The following is a 19,537-nucleotide window of genomic DNA, read 5'->3' as shown; positions in this document are numbered from 1 at the left end:
AAACAGGAGCAATCGTAGTACGAACAGTGTTAGTGATATTTCCTTATTGGATAAAGGAGTGACACCACACATTCAATTTAAAATATTGGATGTGTACTGAAGGACTACGTGAACACGTATACAGTTGCATGCTCTGAGCCAACTTCATCAACGATCTTTTATACACTACAGAGCGACTGTGTTGGGGAGTAGGTAACAGGTCACCAGCATTGTGAAACCTAGTGCAGGGTTGGCTCAGGTGACTGACAGCATAGGTGAGTTATGTAGGAATTTGACGAAGGAGGATCAGGTAGTGGTAGTGGTGGCAGCAGGGAACAGTCTTGATAGGTATGGGGGATATGATGTAGGTGGCAACCTGGTAAAGATAGCTACTCAAACTGGTGGCACTAATGTGCATTTCGTGCAACTGTTTCAGCGTAATGATCGGCCTCATCTTAATGCGGCTGTTAGGCTCGTTAACATGGAGCTGGAGAGGGCGCTGACGGTAGAGGGCATGGGTCACATTTCAATGGTGCCAGTTGGGTCTATCAGTAGATAGGGTTTCACTGGGCATGGCCTGCACCTTAATAGGTATTGGAAGGGGAGGCTGGAAAAGCTTGTAGGTGACAGTGTAGTGGGTGGTGGTGGGATGACTCATGGGAAAATCCCTGTAGTAGTTGGTGTTAGAGCTGCACCTTTCGTTAGATTGAATTCAGTTGATACATATACCTGCTTAAAGGAAGTCCCTTAAGGGCTCACCTACAGATGATGTCATGTTTCCAAGTAGAAATGGAATTAGCATATTTCATCAAAATATAAGAGGTATTAGAGATAAAATTTGTGAACTGTTTATAGATGTTGACTCTGAAATTATTCATATGTCAGAGCACCACTTACATAATTTGGCACTTCAGAGGCTTCCTTTACCAAGATACAGATTAGCTGGCTGTATTTTAAGGAGCTCCTTGAGCATGTGGGGGAGTGGCTATGTACGTAAAATACAGTGTTCTAATTGAGTCCATAGACGTATCACAGCACTGCACTGAACCGACACTTGAAAGTTGTGCAGGGGCAGTTGAATTTAGTGAAACTAAATTTCAAATTGTTGTTGTTTATACGTCCCTTAACTCTGACTTCAGAGCATTTCTTCTCAAGCTAGAGAGGGAACTTGCTGGAAGTACTAGAAATTGGTTACATGTGTTTACTTCAATACAAATTTTGTATATGATAGTGCAAGGAAAAGGATATTGGTAGATCTCCTAAATTCATTTGATCTGACGCAGACTGTGTTTTTTGCAACTAAGGTGCAGGGGAACAGTAGCACAGCCATAGAAAATATATTTATTCATTCTCCATTACTAGATTGGCATTCTGTTAGTAAAAGTGTGAATGGCTTTTCATACCATGACGCACAAATTTTAACTCTAAAAGGCTTTTGTACTTAAACAAATGTCACGTGTAATTACAAACTGTGTAGGAAAGTTAAACCAACAACAAAAGAGAGTGTTTTAAATCTTGTCAAGCAACGAGAGTGGTAGGATTTTTATCGTGCCGATAACATAGATGATAAATATAATGCTTTCCTTAACACGTTTCTCATGCCTTTTGAGAGATGCTTTCCATTAGAACTTTCTAAACCAGATACTAGCAGTAATAGGCAGCCTGAGTGGCTGACTAGTGGGATAAGGATATCATGTATAACAAAGCGGGAATTACGTCAAAAATGGTTCAAATGCCTCTGTGTACTATGAGACTTAACGTCTGAGTTCATCAGTCCCCTAGAACTTATAACTACTTAAACCTAACTAACCTAAGGACATCACACACATCCATGCCCAAGGCAGGATTCGAACCTGCGATCGTAGCAGTAGCACGGTTCCGGACTGAAGCGCCTACATCGGCTCGGCCACAGCGGTCTGCTATATCAAAACGTTGGAAGAAGTCACAATCATTCTACGGTAGCCCATTACAGACATTATTGTGAAGTGCTTGAAAATGTTATCAGGAAGGAAAAGAGTATGTAATATGCAAATCGAATAGCTAATTCACAGGATAAAATTAAAACCATATGGTCAGTAGTGAAGGGAGTGCCTGGTCTGCGGCACAAGTCGACGATATAAAGTCGGTTCTTAGCAAAAATATTTCTGTTACTGATAAACCAGATACGTGTACAGTATTTAACAATCATTTTCTGAGCATTGCTAGTGAATTAAATTAAAATTTAGTTTCTACAGGGAACCACATAACTTTCTTAGCAAATGCCTTTCCGAGATTGATGTCTGAAATATTCCTCTGTGATACAGACAAGGGGGATATTAAGTCAGTAATTAAGTTACTGAAGACTAAGGACTCTCATGGTTATGAGGGAGTGCCTAGCAGAATGTTAAAGTACTGTGCTGCACATGGTAGCCCTTTATTTAGCCATATTTGTAATTTTTCTTTTAGGAATGGTCAGTTTCCTGAACGATTAAAGAACTCAATAGTAAAGCCACTTTATAAAAAAGGAGAAAGGGATAATGCAGAAAATTTTAGACCTATTTCTATACCATAAGTGCTTTCTAAATTTATTGGAAAGGCTGTGTATGTAAGGACAATTTGATCATTTTATATCACACCATTTGCTATCAAATGTACAGTTCGGCTTAGGAGGTTGTTTAACAACTGAAAATGCTATATTCTCTTTCCTCTGTGAGGCACTGGATGGGTTAAACAGAAGGTTTCGAACGCTAGGCATGTTTTTTTGATTTAACTAATGCGTTTGATTGTGTTGATCACAAACAATTCCTCCAGAAATTGAACCCTTACAGAATACAGGGAGTAGCACACTATTGGTTCACCTCTTACTTTAGCAACAGACACAGAAGGCCATTATTCAAAATGTTGAGAATGGCTGTGATGTGGGGTCTGACTGGTGTACGGTCAAGTGGGGAGGTCCCTCAGGGATCAGTGTTGGGGCAACTCCTGTTCCTTATTTATATAAATGATATGCCCTCTAGTATTAGAGGTAACTCTAAAATATTTCTGATTGTTGATGACACTGTCTTGGTAGTAAAGGATGTTGTGTGCAACATTGGTTCGGTTTCAAATAGAGCAGTTCATGATATAAGTTCATGGCTTGTAGAAAATTAACTAACGCTAAATTACAGTAAGACTCAATTTTTACTGTTCCGAACACACAATTTAACAAACCCTAACGTTTTAATTTCACAGAATGGGAATATGATTAGTGAAACTAAACAGTTCAAATTTCTAGGTGTTCAGGTAGATAGTACGCTGTCGTGGAAAGCCCATGTTCAGGATCTTGTTCAAAGACTTAATGCTGCCATTTTTACTATTCGAAAGGTATCTGAGGTGAGTGATCGTTCGACACGAAAATTAGTCTGCTTATTTTCATTCGCTTATTCCGTATGGTATTATATTTTGGGGTAACTCTTCCCATTGTAATAGGATATTTTTGGCTGAGAAACGGCCGGTTCGGGCAGTGAGTGCTGTAAGTTCGCGAATCTCTTGTATATATATTCCTTAGTGTCATTTCTTGTTAACAATATTAGCTTATTCCCAAGAATAAGCAGCTTTCACTCAGTTAATAGTCGGCAGAAATCAAACCAGCATTTGGGTCGGACTTCCTTAACTCTTGTGCAGAAAGGTGTGCAGTATACTACTGCATCCATTTTCAATAAGTAAACATTCGAATTCAAAAATCTTAGCTATAATCCACGTGCTTTCAAATCGAAACTGAAGAATTTCCTCATGGGTCACTCTTTCTAAGCTGATTCTTGTATTGTTGATTGCGTTTACTTAAACTGGTGGACTGACTTTTTTCTGGTTCATAAATATTTTATTTTTATCTGTTATGATATTGTAATGTCATGTACTACCACGTTCCGTGACCTTAGAGAGTTGCTCCTCAATTTGTTCCAACGGAACTTGACGTGTAAATAAATAAATAAATAAAAGGCCTCTTCCACATCTTTGAACTTTTGTCTACCAAGTCTGTATCTCGCTCACATGTCTTTTCTTTTCGCGAGTAGTCTCTAAAACTTACATTCTTTGCTGCTCTTCTCCTGTTCTTCTTTGTGACCTCCACTTGTACTCTGCAAGCCACCAAACGGTGTATGCCGGAGTGTAGTTCCGGTAAAGCTATCTGATTCCCTTTCGCTTTTCCACTTGCGAATGGCGCGTGGGAAGAACGAGTGTCGGTAAACGTTCACACATCTTTGCGTTAAATTTAAATCCATATTCTCACACCTCTTGCACCCACACACCTAACTTTGTTGTACCTCTCCTTCTCCATCATCCTACACCATTGTATTATCTGCAAAGAGAGCTGCATTTATGTTTTCATCCTCTATTCGCACTGCCACTCCATCGTCATCTCATTCATAACGGTGATGAAAAGTAGAGGGGACAGTGAACACCCTTGCTTCCGCCTGTTTCTCTGTCCAAATCAGTCTGCCTTTTCTCTTACTAATTTTACACAACTCACAGTTGCCTGATACATTTATTCTTCTCCAAATTACCTTCCATTAGGAAAGTGGAATGCGCTCCATGTCTGTGATATGACTTTCAAGATGATAAAGAGCGGTAATCATTCGTCATTTCCGTTCTACTTTTATTAGAACAGGTCCAGATTTCGGCTAGTAACTAGTCATTGGCAAAGCAGTATTTCGGAGTTGTTATACGTGCCCTATTACGTGTTACACCTGTTATTCAAGCTCTTGTCACAGTTCATTGACAGGTGTAGACGCACTAGGGCATATACACTCCTGGAAATGGAAAAAAGAACACATTGACACCGGTGTGTCAGACCCACCATACTTGCTCCGGACACTGCGAGAGGGCTGTACAAGCAATGATCACACGCACGGCACAGCGGACACACCAGGAACCGCGGTGTTGGCCGTCGAATGGCGCTAGCTGCGCAGCATTTGTGCACCGCCGCCGTCAGTGTCAGCCAGTTTGCCGTGACATACGGAGCTCCATCGCAGTCTTTAACACTGGTAGCATGCCGCGACAGCGTGGACGTGAACCGTATGTGCAGTTGACGGACTTTGAGCGAGGGCGTATAGTGGGCATGCGGGAGGCCGGGTGGACGTACCGCCGAATTGCTCAACACGTGGGGCGTGAGGTCTCCACAATACATCGATGTTGTCGCCAGTGGTCGGCGGAAGGTGCACGTGCCCGTCGACCTGGGACCGGACCGCAGCGACGCACGGATGCACGCCAAGACCGTAGGATCCTACGCAGTGCCGTAGGGGACCGCACCGCCACTTCCCAACAAATTAGGGACACTGTTGCTCCTGGGGTATCGGCGAGGACCATTCGTAACCGTCTCCATGAAGCTGGGCTACGGTCCCGCACACCGTTAGGCCGTCTTCCGCTCACGCCCCAACATCGTGCAGCCCGCCTCCAGTGGTGTCGCGACAGGCGTGAATGGAGGGACGAATGGAGACGTGTCGTCTTCAGCGATGAGAGTCGCTTCTGCCTTGGTGCCAATGATGGTCGTATGCGTGTTTGGCGCCGTGCAGGTGAGCGCCACAATCAGGACTGCATACGACCGAGGCACACAGGGCCAACACCCGGCATCATGGTGTGGGGAGCGATCTCCTACACTGGCCGTACACCACTGGTGATCGTCGAGGGGACACTGAATAGTGCACGGTACATCCAAACCCTCATCGAACCCATCGTTCTACCATTCCTAGACCGGCAAGGGAACTTGCTGTTCCAACAGGACAATGCACGTCCGCATGTATCCCGTGCCACCCAACGTGCTCTAGAAGGTGTAAGTCATCTACCCTGGCCAGCAAGATCTCCGGATCTGTCCCCCATTGAGCATGTTTGGGACTGGATGAAACGTCGTCTCACGCGGTCTGCACGTCCAGCACGAACGCTGGTCCAACTGAGGCGCCAGGTGGAAATGGCATGGCAAGCCGTTCCAGAGGACTACATCCAGCATCTCTACGATCGTCGCCATGGGAGAATAGTAGCCTGCATTGCTGCGAAAGGTGGATATACACTGTACTAGTGCCGACATTGTGCATGCTCTGTTGCCTGTGTCTATGTGCCTGTGGTTCTGTCAGTGTGATCATGTGATGTATCTGACCCCAGGAATGTGTCAATAAAGTTTCCCCTTCCTGGGACAATGAATTCACGGTGTTCTTATTTCAATTTCCAGGAGTGTATAAAAACTCCGAAATACTGCTTTGATAATTGTTAGCTACTAGCAGAAATCCGGATCTGCTCTAATACAGCTGCTCTTTGCCATTTTAAAAATTAATGTTCGCAGAATGAGCCTTCCAATTCCCCTTTTGCCGGCCTCGGTGGTCTAGCGGTTCTAGGCGCTCAGTCCGGAACCGCGCGACTGCTACGGTTGCAGGTTCGAATCCCGCCTGGGGCATGGATGTGTGTGATGTCCTTAGGTTAGTTAGGTTTAAGTAGTTCTAAGTTCTAGGGGACTGATGACTTCAAATGTTAAGTCCCATAGTGCTCAGAGCCATTTGAACCAATTCCCCTTTTCTGAAGTGTTTCACAGATTTTGCTTCTCTCTACACTACTGTTCGCCTTCTCAGTGACTAGAAACACCGTTATTACCTTTCCATACACAATAACTTATTTAACTGTCGCCAGACACGAGGTCGAATTTTAATTATTTCATTCACCTTTGATCCTGGTGACCTGTTCACAGGCTGGTTCCCGATATTTGGATAGAGCTCGGCTGGCTGTGATGTTGGCGTAGTTCGAGAGAGGATGCGAGAGGTACGAGTGGTAGAGAGGTTAGTGAGGCAGCTGGAGACAGAGGGAGCTCCGCACTGTGAAAGGAGGCTGGTTCCGGCCTTTCAGTCGGAGGCCGTGCCGTGGAAGGGCACCGTGCTCTAGTCAGACAGTTGCGGCCATCGTGTTGGCGTATAGGGAGCTGGGACCCCGCTGTTACTTCTGAGAGGCGCGACAGCCTTCTGGTTCTACCTTTCCATCCAGGACTTCTTGGGACCTCCTTTGACCAATTACAGTTTCCGAGTCTGGCGAGGAATTCATGATTTTAACCAACATGGTTGAGAGTGTCAGTGACCTTACTTGTGGTAATCACTTTTGATGATGATGATGATGTTTGGTTTGTAGGGCGATCAACTGCTCGGTTATCAGCGCCAGTACAAATTCCGAACATTTGCTCAGTCCAATCTCGCCACTTTCATGAATGATGATGAAATGATGAGGACAACACAAATACCCAATCATATCGAGGCAGGTGAAATCCCTGACCCCGCCGGGAATCGAACCCGGGACCCACCCCGTGCTCGGGAAGCGAGAACGCGACCGCGAGACCACGATCTGCGGACTAATCACTTTTGAAGAAACAGTAACGATCGCAAAATATCATTTATTTAAAATAACCGGTTTCGGCACTTACAGTAGGCCATCTTCAGATTGATTGCATCGTGAATATTATAAAATTGCATGGTAATTATGCAAGTCAGTTTTGCATAAAATGTACAAAGATTAAACTGGAAAGGCGTGATGTTTTGCCCATTTGCCTGGAGCTGGCGACGTGCTGAACAGCTCTGTTTTGTTTGCTGCTAGTGGCTGTACTGCCAAGCCTTAAACAGTACTTGACACGGCGTCAAACTGTTAATTACATTTAAAAAAAATTTTGACATCATGCTACTCTGTCTTATTCACACTTATATTTATTGCAAATGTCGTATAATTCTCCCAGCCTCTTATGAATAGAGGTACTCTCTAAGTACATGTTGGAAAATTCGAGCAAAACGCCAACTCAACCAAGGTAATGGGGGCACTTGGACAACGTCTCCATGGCAACAGAGTAATCTACATACATCTTTGGACGCCAGTAGGCACTACACAACGTCGCCTAGGCAACAGCGTGCTACAACATGGTCTTTGGCAAGCAACGGCCAGCACATCGCCATTTCCATGGAAAAGGCGACGCCTTGAAGTACCAACAAGCACCAACAGCTGGCATTCACTTTCGCACAACCTTTTGTATTGATGGACTTGTATTTAAAGTTAAGCAATTTTATTATGGACCGGAACTAGTTATTCAAACAGCAGCACTTGTATAATGATATGCATATAACTGTACTGTTAGTTTTATGCTTCATTTGCACGTCGTAAATATTTTAAAGTAAAGTAACATCATGTTGGCTGCAGCTGGCGTAATGTAGCAAACTGGCGCGCTACAAGCACTGTTTAAATCAGAACAGCCACTAGCGGCAGTTATCGTATTGATAATACACAGCTGTTCAGCACGTCGCTAGCTCCAGCAAACGTGTAAAACATTACGCCTTTTCAGTTTAATCTTTGTACGTTTTATGCAAGACTGACTAACATAATTGCCATGCATTTTTATAATCTTCAGAGTGCGGTCATTCTGAACATGCCCTACTGTACGTGCCGAAACCGGTCATTTTAAATAAGCGCGCGATTCTGACTGTTTCTTCGTAAGTGATTATCTAGTGAGGCATTTGTGTAATGAGTGTATGTTTGTATGTGAAGGAGAACGTCCTGTACTCTTTGAGTTGTAGTGGAGCTTGGGGTCAACAATGTCAAATATTTATCAGTGTGGTAACAAGGCGGTCTTTGAAATGGGCAATGTTCCGAGACGTATTATATTCGTAGTGTAAATGTCATATGATCGCGACCATTAGGCTGCTTGCAGTGCCTGTATTAGCCTGTTATTCCACTGATAAGTTTCGTGGCCTTTATTAATATTCGGGGATGAATCATTGCCTGGTTTGTGGTTTGAATTTTTCCATCTCTTGCAGCTTTAATTCCAAAGATCGCTAATTCATATGAATTGTTACAGAAACGCAGTTGATATTTTCTTTCAGCTGAATTGGTTTTTATTCCCCACTTGAAATTTTTCGATCTTGTAGTCAATAAGTTGTTCATTTAGAATCTTAGTTTGCTGTAATTCAATCTGGTCTGTTGGCCTGTGTCACCCTGCTCCGGATAACGGCCAAGGGTTTCCGGCAGTTTTCTGCTTTCCTGGTTATCTGCGAGTTTAGCGGCGCTGCCTCGGAGACAGAGGTGCCTTCGTATGAAACGGCCAAGCGATCTCATAGTCTGATAATTGCTGAGGCCTGTAGCTGTAAAATTGCACCTAATAATTTCACTGAATGCAGTGTCTTATATCTTAAACATATTTTACTTTATTTGTATGGCTGCGAGTAGTGAAATTTGCGACGTATTTAACACTGACTAGGCTGAAATATCCTCTTAGAAAAATTAAGAATGACAGTGCTGGTAAACCTCTTGCGTTATTTGATTTTCAAACAGCTGAGCAAAACTGAACGTACTCAGACATTTCTCTCTTTACTTATTCTGAACATCACTAAACTGACACACAAAATTTTTTTAGCGCAACGCAGTCTGACTTTCAACAATCCCTACAAAAGAATGGCCCTGACTAACAATAACTTATACCTTTCATGAATCACTTACCTCACAAAAATCTTCGTTACTCGAACTACTGCAATACAGCGAGCGCCACTACTGCCAGCTAAATAAAAGATTCTAACTACTGAAGGCACTAACTACTGATAGGCATAGTTAGCACACGAAAAATTTTGGTTGAGAACAAACAATGTATTTACCTTAATAGTGTTCAAAAGTCATAATATATATATATATATATGTATCAGTTCATGACATCCAGACTTACAAATGTCCTTTTTATGACAGACGGACGTCCACCACAGCTGGCGGTTCACCTCCAACTGCGCAACGCTACGCACTATTCAGATCCAACTGCCTAACACTACAATAGCGAATATTGCAACAATGAGTCCAACCAGCCACAGACTGCACACAGAACAGTCAGTCATTTTCACACAGAGCACTACGTGGCGTTACCAACATAAAAACCTAAACAACCTACTTACAAGGCCTAGCTCAAATAATGATCTAATGAGAGCTGTGGCATTATTTCCTTAAATACAAAATTCATTTAAATTATTATGAGAAAACTATTCTAGCGAGCGTTGTAGCGTGTTTTTCTTAAATACAGCTACTCTAGTGAGCGCTTTGGTACGTGTTTCTTAAACGTTACTTTCATTTAAGTTGTTATGAACAGATTTCCACATTGCCCAAGTCACAATTAGTTGTTAATGATCTAATCAGTGCAGTGGTGCATTTTTCTTAAGTACAATATTTGTTCAAAGTGTTATCAAGAGCGGTCGCTGTGGCCGAGCGGGGGACCGCGCTGCTGCTACGGTCGCAGGTTCGAATCCTGCCTCGTGCATTGATGCGTGTGATGTTCTTAGTTTAGTTAGCTTTAAGTAGTTCTAAGTCTAGGGGACTGATGACCTCAGATGTTAAGTGCCATAGTGCTTAGAGACATTCGAACCTTTTTTTTCTTTTTACCAAGAAATCTTCGTAATTAACCAAGCATGTTTAGTAATTAGTAATTTTTTGAGCGCTGTGGCGCATTTCTTTAAGAAACTCAGTTTTCTGTTAAATTGCTGGTCATTATCTTCACTAAGCGCCGTTTCCCCCGTCGGAGGTCCGAGACCTGCCTCGATCATGCGTGCGTGTGTCGTCCTTAGCGTAAGTTACTTTAAGTAAAGTATAAGCTTAGGGCTCGATTACCTCAACAATTTGGTCCCACAAGACCTTACCACAAATTTCCAAACTATCGTGACTAAGCTGCACTTGATAATATTAATAATGGAGTGGGCGCTTTGCCACATTTCTCTTAAACGCAAATATATTTCAATAATTGTGGAGAGATTTCATGTGGCTAAGTTTTTGTTCAGTAGTTAGTAATTCCATGAATGGAGTACCCTTTTGGGAAACTTTTTACCTTTTCTGGGGTTGCTCTTAATACTAAAATTATGACCAGTCTTCATGTTGGTTAAATTGTTGCTGGATAATCAATGGTTTAATTGAGAACTGCAGACCATTCAGCACATTGTGTTACGTATCTCTGTATGACTCTTGTTGTTTCTTGGCCATTTCAAAAGAAAGAATTTGCTTAATTCATGTCCATATAGCAACCGATAACAGTTGTACAAATAAAGTTGTGTGATAATGCAAACTGTCGCTGTGCTAACCCTTCTACCACACAGTCTTGTGTTCTGACCTTTGTGATCTACCCCTGTTAGGGTAATTTCAACTCTGTATCTATATAGAAGCGAAGGTATGTGAGCTACAAAATGTATAATGAATGACTTTGCATTTTGTATTTTTGAGAGGTTGCATGAGCCACCTCTCATATTTCTATCTTACTCTGAGTAATTCGATTTGGGGAAGTATAGCTGAGTATGGTCATTACAAGGCTAGTATTGAGAACTCAGAAGATATGAATATTTTCCTCCCTAATTGCATGCTGTGAAAAGTTGCTATTCCTTCACAGGCAGACTTCCCACGCAGTGTCTCTCTCCGCCCGGGTGGTCCGGTGACAGACGGTTTCTGCTGATCTTGAAAGGATTATGCTGACGGGTGTGAGGGAGTAGAGTGAATGCTGTCCAGACGCCGACATTGTCATAAGAGCGCGGGCGACACGCCCACAGGGGCCTGAAGGAGCGGCTGGGGCTAGAGGTTCCGTTACTTCGCAGAAACTTTGTGAAAACACTTTCTGATGGGCTATCAGCGAGGCGTGGGAATGACTTGGGTTCCTAGGCAGTCTTGGCGGGCAAATTCCCACATGTTCTGCAAAATCATAACTGTGATTGGCTTGCTCAGTGGATAGCTCCGAGACATAGCAAAGTCGGCGCAGAAATTGTCGCCAAGTATCTCCATTGATGGAATAGTAGTGCTTCGGCAATAGAGTAGAATTTTCCGCCGGTTTTCGAGTTGCTGATTGGCATGATTTAACCACGGCCACCGTCGTGGGGGCGGGAATGTTCTGTGTTCGGCCTGTACGGGTGCTCTTGAGGCAGTCCGCTCTCGCCTTTCGGTCGGAGTAGGTTACAAGACTGAGCTCTCGCTGTCCTGGACAGCCTGACTTCCGTTGGCTGTCTAATATACTTTTATTTGATTGTAACTGTTTGACGAAGTTATTGAAGTTTCGACTTCAACATAACTTTCCGAGTACAGTTGGTAATTGAGCGTTCTGCGTAAAAGCGGCCTATGTTGTCCGTCTTGAGCAGTTTTGGCTAAAGTTGACTGTATCTGAGTTGCTGTGTGACCTCCCTTGTTAAAATCAATCACTGTACCGTCAGTGATTGTGTGGCGAGCCTTCTTCGTCTCCCTCAGAGACGCATTTGTATTGATAGGAAGTCTATAGTCTGGAACAACCAGAACAGGATGATTTGTTTCAGGCTATACTCGTGACATTATCATCACCACGACTGGACGTCGAAGCAGCCAACCAAAGCTTCCGGTACGCCAGATCGTGTCCTTGCAGTTAAGAATGGTAATGTATGTCCGCAGCACCGGCAGATTAGGGAATTTTGCTCTGTGATAATCAGAGCTCAACAGAGCGCGCCTGTTCCCATCTTTTGTTACATGGTTCTGTCGTGGGTCTTCATTGTCTGAGTTCTCACTGCTGTAACAGCAGTTAATGTTGGGTTGGCTGGGTGTTTCTCTTAAGATTTGAGTTGCAAGGAATTGGCTCCACATACCACTTGGCCATAAACGTCACAAGCTAGTTTAAGGACAACTTCATCTTCACAGCATTTATTTGACTATCCAATTTGACATATTGTAAATGTTTCATGTGCTTTGTTTATTATTTTGAGTTTAGTCGCCGGCCGCGGTGGTCTAGCGGTTCTGGCGCTGCAGTCCGGAACCGCAGGACTGCTACGGTCGCAGGTTCGAATCCTGCCTGGGGCATGGGTGTGTGTGATGTCCTTAGGTTAGTTAGGTTTAAGTAGTTCTAAGTTCTAGGGGACTTATGACCTAAGATGTTGAGTCCCATAGTGCTCAGAGCCATTTGAACCATTTTTTTTTAGTTTAGTCATAATAAATTAAATTGTTATTTTGGACAGAACTTTCATTCTGTGGATCGGTAGAGCAAACCTTTCATTTCTCACCACGTTAATGAAACTTATTTATCAAATTAATTTCTTTCAAATTAAGTTATTGCAGGTGCCAAACTCTTTTCTGCTCCACTTGCAGGGTCGATTAGAGTCAGTTCGCGTTTCTTCTTAATTCATGTGCAACAGCAAAAGTCGGAGTAAGAAAATGGGGGGCGGGGGGGCGGCTTAGAGCATCATTTCCATACGGAGATTCTAGAAGAATTTAATGTTAAATACACTGCTAGCCCTGGCACATCGCATCCTTACTTATCAGATGAAACTCATTTACTCCTGAAAACCACCTTCTTCCATCTCGCAATTGATTTCGAACTAACGGCTGCAGAAAACGTTCGCTGATTCCATTAGGAAATCGATCTGGTGTACGCTCTGGCGAGACGATTGTCCTTCCTCAGAGTACGCCTTAATGAAGCAAGAAGAGGATTCTCTGTCGGACAGCGGCAGCAGCAGCAGCAGCAACGGCCGTGGGTGAGCAGCGGTGGGCGGTCGATGCCAGTAGATCAGAGAGACGGCACTCCTCCCATTGTCAATCCGGCCAGATAGCATCGCGAGCTACCTGCGCGCTATCTGCCGGCCCCTGGGGGACGCTCCGGGGAAGCCCCGCGCCGCAACTCAGATAAACGACCGTCGGCTGTCAGGCCAGGGTGGTGGTGGTGGGGGGGCAGTCTGAATCGCGCCTCGCCGTCTGAATACTGAACAGCCCGGCGCGGCGTCCGCTCAGCCGGTTATCAGATGCGCTTCGGATTCACCTGCGAGCGCGACTTTTAGGTCCCGACGGATGATACGCCTACGTTAATTTCCTTGCAGCGCCACGGACTGTAGCGAGTTCGTTTCCGGCTATTCGGAATCCCGCTGGAGCAGCAAAATGTTTGTATCGTGATGTGAGTGACATCAAGGAAGTGAGGATGTTTTGCTGTGGCACCGTAAGTATTAAGGCCAATACACAGTTGACGGGGGGCAGAACGTCACATCACGTCACGTTACGTCACGTCAAAACATCCCGCAATGAATTTCAAACGGCGGCAGTCACACAGGCCTTCAACGGCCCTGCACGCCATGTCATCTCACGTCACCGTCAAAATTGCTCGTAAAGAAAGTTTTGACGGCGAGGTTGGTGAGGAGAAGTGTGTCGTCGTCTATTAACACCGGAAATAAGTTATTTTCGCAACGCTTACTCACCTTATAGTAGTTGTTTTGTACTTTTGAATCTTCTTAATCTTTAATTTTTTTTTTTATTTTGCTTTATTTTTGCAAACAATTGAAAATGCTTCATGACGAATTGGATTTTTTTCCATTGAGAATTCTTCAGTGAGCAAGGTCAGATGTCCGAAAGCTAAATTTGATTTAGGTTATAAATAACAGAACAGAGCTGACGCCTCCACAGTGTATAAATAAGGTCAGAAATTGAAGAAGCAATTTTTTTGTAGAACCTTTTATTAATGGAACAAGTCAGCTCTATTGAGGGAGATAAGTGGAGTTGTTTATCACGTTATTTTCTACATAGGATAAAAAGCATAATGGATAAGATAAAAAGGTTCTTTCTATGTAGGCTCTGTACTCAAATAATGTATACATATGAGAAAATTGCACGAGCAGGAATGAGACATGTGACTAAAATGAAATTTATCTAATTTATTACAGAAATGGCAATACACAAATGACTAGAGTTACAGAAGTGTCCATTCACTTCCACCGTTTGAATTCAGTATTGTGACTAGCCGCTACCTGCTGCAATCAGAGCCTCCATATCTTGAGCATGGAATTTGAAGAAGGCCGTTATACTCTGTTACAGAGTACGCTCCCACATGGTAGGCAGGTCCCCGAAGTATCAACAGTGGTTGCAGGAGGACGAAAATCAACAAGTTGACGATTGACCATATCCCATACAAGATTGATTAGTGACATCTCAGGCAGACAAGCAGTGGAACACGTCATGCTTCAGACAGGACTTGCAAATTCCTCCCCATATGCAGTTGGGCATTATCCTGCTGAAAAAGTGGCATGTGGATCTGCCTACAGGAGGGAACATTTCAAGGTCCCTCCCTCGGTTCTAGGCGCTACAGTCTCGAACCGAGCCTCGGGCATGGATGTGTGTGATGTCCTTAGGTTAGTTAGGTTTACGTAGTTCTAAGTTCTAGGGGACTCATGACCTCAGATGTTAAGTCCCATAGTGCTCAGAGCCATTTGAACCATTTTTGAACAGAATCGAACCGTTAGTGCACACATTTCCACACCCTTTGTAAACACTCCACACTATCATATTTCACATCCGCAGCGATAATTATTGCCACCCCAACAGGCATTAAGATATTCATATGGGTAGCAAGATTATACGGAACGAAGTCAAGCAAACACTGTGGACAAAGCTGTTACGTTAGTCAGGGCTATACGAGGTGCGGCTAGAAAAAAACCGGACTGATGCTAGAAAAAACATTTATTTACAATTTCATGTTATCTCCTTCAATGTACTCTCCTCCTCGGTCTCTACACCGCTCCATACGAATTTTCCACTGTTCATAGCAATGCTGCAGATCATTTTCGGTAAGTCCATACATTACTTCCGTCGCTTTTTCTTTTACTGCTTCAACAGTCTCAAATCTAGTTCCTTTCAAAGCTGACTTGACTTTAGGGGAAAGAAAAAAGTCACAGGGGGCCAAATCAGGTGAGTAGGGTGGATGATCTAAGATGGGAATGTTGTGTTTTGCCAGAAACGTCTTCACTGACAACGCACTGTGAGCTGGGGCATTGTCTTGGTGAAGGATCCATGACTTTTTTCTCCACAAATCGTTCGGTTTTCTCCGTACTCGCTCACGTAGGGTAGCCAGGACGCTAATGTAGTAATGCTGATTCACTGTTTGTCCCTCTGGTACCCAATCAATGTGCACAATCCCTTTGATGTCAAAAAAAAAATCATCATTGCCTTGAATTTCGATTTTGATATTCGTGCTTTTTTTTGTCGTGGAGAACCAGGAGTTTTCCAATGCATCGATTGGCGTTTAGTTTCGGGATCGTAAGTAAAAAACCACGATTCATCGCAAGTAATAACATTTTGTAAGAAGGTGGGATCACTTTCAATGTTTTCCAGGATGTCAGAACAAATCATTCTTCGGCGTTCCTTCTGTTCAATTGTGAGACACTTTGGAACCATTTTTGAACACACTTTGTTCATGTTGAAACTTTCATGAAGAATCTACCTAACACTTTCCTTGTCAACTCCTGTTAACTCAGACACTGCTCTGATTGTTAAACGGCGATCTTGCCGAACAAGTTTACCGATTTTTTCAATGTTTGCATCAGTTTTTGCTGACAATGGTCGGCCAGTGCGAGTGTCATCACTGGTGTCTTCGCGGCCATCTTTAAATCGTTTAAACCACTCAAACACTTGTGTTCGCGATAAACAATCACCGCCGTACACTTGTTGTAACATTACAAACGTTTCACTTGCAGATTTTCCTAGTTTGAAACAAAATTTGATGTTAACACGCTGTTATTTCTGTACACTCAACAATTTCCGACGCACAGACAAAACGTCAACTGCTTAAAACAGACGCCACGGGCAGATGAGTGCAGGAGGCAGATGAAACTCGAGCAGTAGGCGGAGCGAGAGTCACGTGACAGGCCACGCGACTTTCAGCCTTATTGCATTCGTTTTATTGTTTCACCAGTACTAGTCCGGTTTTTTTCTAGCCACACCCCGTACAGACAAAATTACAGTTATGCCACGGCGTGGTCAGATTGTGATGTCGAGTACCCGCTCGTCCGTTTGTAAGGCCCTCTTCTATCCGTCACTTCCACACACGCATCGCCATGAGCAGCAACCTCATACAATGAACCGCCAAAGAAACTGCTAGAGGCTTGCGTATTCCAATCCAGAGATATGTAATCAGGCAGAATAAGGCACTGCGGTCGGCAACGCCTGTGTAAGACAGCCAGTGTCTGTTTGTTAGATGGGTTACTGGTGCTGCAATGGCAGGTTATCAAATTGTAAGTGAGTTTGAACGCGGTGTTATAGTCGGCGCAAGAGCGATGAGACACAGCATCTCCGAAGTAGCGACGAACTGGAGGATTTTCCCGTACGAACATTTCACGAGTGTACCGTGAACATCAGGAATCCGGTAAAACACCAAATTTCCGACATCGCTGCGGCCGTAAAAATATCCTGCAAGAGCGGGACCAACAACGACTGAAGAGAATCATTCAGTGTGACGAAAGTGCAACCCTTTCGCAGATTGCTGCAGATTTCAATGCTGGGCCATCAGCAAGTGTCAGCGTGCGAGCCATTCAATGAAAGTGCATCGATATGGGCTTTCGGAGCCGAAGATAAACTCGTGTAGCCTTGATGACTGTACGACACAAAGCTTTACGCCTCCCCTGGACCCGTCAACACTGACATCGGATTATTGATGACTGGAAACATGTTGCCTGGTCGGAAGAGTCTCGTTTCAAATTGTATCGAGGAGATGGACGTGTACTGGTATGGAGACAACCTCATGAATCCGTGGACACTGCATTTCAGCAGTGGACTGTTCAAGTTGGTGGAGGCTCTATAATGGTGTGTTGGGCGTGTGACCCTCGATACGGCTAGATACGACTTTGACAGGCGACACGTGCGTAAGCATCCATTCTGATCACATGCATCCATTAACGTCCATTGTGCATTCCGACGGACTTGGGCAATTCCAGCAGGACCATGCGACACTCCCAAACGACCAGAATTGCTACAGAGTGGCTCCAGGAAACTGGTCTCAGTTCAAACACTTCCGCTAGCCACTAAACTCTCCAGACATGAACACTTTTGTGCATATCTGGGATGCCTTGCAACGTGCTGTTCAGAAGAGATCTCCATCCCTCGCACTCTTACGGATTTGTGGACAGCCCTGCAGGAGTCATGGTGTCAGTTCCCTCCAGCTCTGCTTGAGACATTAGTCAAGTCCATGCCACGTCGCCGGCCGGAGTGGCCGTGCGGTTCTAGGCGCTGCAGTCTGGAACCGAGCGACCGCAACGGTCGCAGGTTCGAATCCTGCCTCGGGCATGGATGTGTGTGATGTCCTTAGGTTAGTTAGGTTTAATTAGTTCTAAGTTATAGGCGACTGATGACCTCAGAAGTTAAGTCGCATAGTACTCAGAGCCATTTGAACCATTTTTTGAACCATGCCACGTCGTGTTGCGGGGCTTTTGCGTGCTCGCGCTGGCCCTGTACGATATTAGCCAGGTATACCAATTTCTTTGGCTCTTCAGTGTAGTACCCCAGGCCCTTTACCAGGTGACCAATAATTCTGCTCTGTTCTGGCATGAGATCCGCGATGAATGCAAGTTAAGTAAGGGGCCAATGCCGAAGAGTACCTTTTTGTAAAACCGAATTGGGATTCCATCCGGACCTGGCAACTTACTTGTTTCCAACTCTTTCAGGTGCTTGTCTCTGCCAGGGAGGCTTATTAATATGTCACCCATACGGGAGTCTCTGCGATGATCAAACAACGGTATGTCTGTGCGACTCTTCTGCGTTAGTGGTTTCCTAAACGCGGATTTTAAAAATTTGGCTTTCGTTTTGATATGTTCAACTGATACACCTAACTGGTCATTAAGTGATGGAACCCTTAGATCCGCTTACTGATTTTAAAATTCTGTTTGTCGGCCAGTTTCTGAGGTATGACGGTGGTAGTTTCTGTACGCTTCGCACAGAATTCTTTTCACAGATGAACAAATCTTTGTTAACGATTGCCTGTCGTCATTTGCGCGGTCTGTTTTAAACTGAGAGCGCAACAGCCTTTGTTTACTCAGTGCTTTAGCATTAGTAGCTAGAGTGAGGTGAACAGGACGGTTCTGGGAGGAGGCAAATCCAAATGCGTCAAGGAGCTGATGCACGGGACAGTTATCGGACGAGACGACACTCGGGACGGGACAAGCTGCTCTGTGGACGACAACCTGGTGGAGCGGTTGCTGTCATTCCCGGGCTGGACCACCGGGATTCAGCACGTGTTGCTATCTGTCTCTTGGCGTGCTCGCTATTTCCTGTTTGGGGACCGTTGGTGGGTTAATCGGCTGCGTGCCTATCGAGGGCTATTCGCGCGTTGCTTGTGTGACGTGTTCTTGCTTGCTTGCTTGTATCGTCGATGCATAACTTCGGTGGGAAAACTTTGTGGCTGCTGGTTCTGTGGGCCAGCCTGCCGCTACGTAACTGAGTCTCGTTCCGGCCTCTATTGCTCTGAGTTGGCTTACTGCCTTGTAAGTGTCTCATTAATGTGTGCTCGATATTTGTAACAGGTTTCTAAGCATAGCCTAGCTCTCAGGATGTGTTGTGGAAGGGCTTACTCACCTTACGTGTTGGTTTAAATACCTTCTTAGTTTAAAAAAATGGTTCAAATGGCTCTGAGCACTATGAGACTTAACTGCTGAGGTCATCAGTCCCCTAGAACTTAGAACTACTTAAACCTAACTAACCTAAGGACATCACACACACCCATGCCCGAGGCAGGATTCGAACCTGCGAGCGTAGCGGTCGCGCGGTTCCAGACTGTAGCGCCTAGAACCGCTCGGCCACCCCAGCCGGCCTTGTTAGT

The sequence above is a fragment of the Schistocerca piceifrons genome, chromosome 1, assembly GCF_021461385.2.
Source record: "Schistocerca piceifrons isolate TAMUIC-IGC-003096 chromosome 1, iqSchPice1.1, whole genome shotgun sequence".
NCBI lineage: Eukaryota > Metazoa > Arthropoda > Insecta > Orthoptera > Acrididae > Schistocerca > Schistocerca piceifrons.
Note: the sequence above shows the minus strand (reverse complement) of the source record.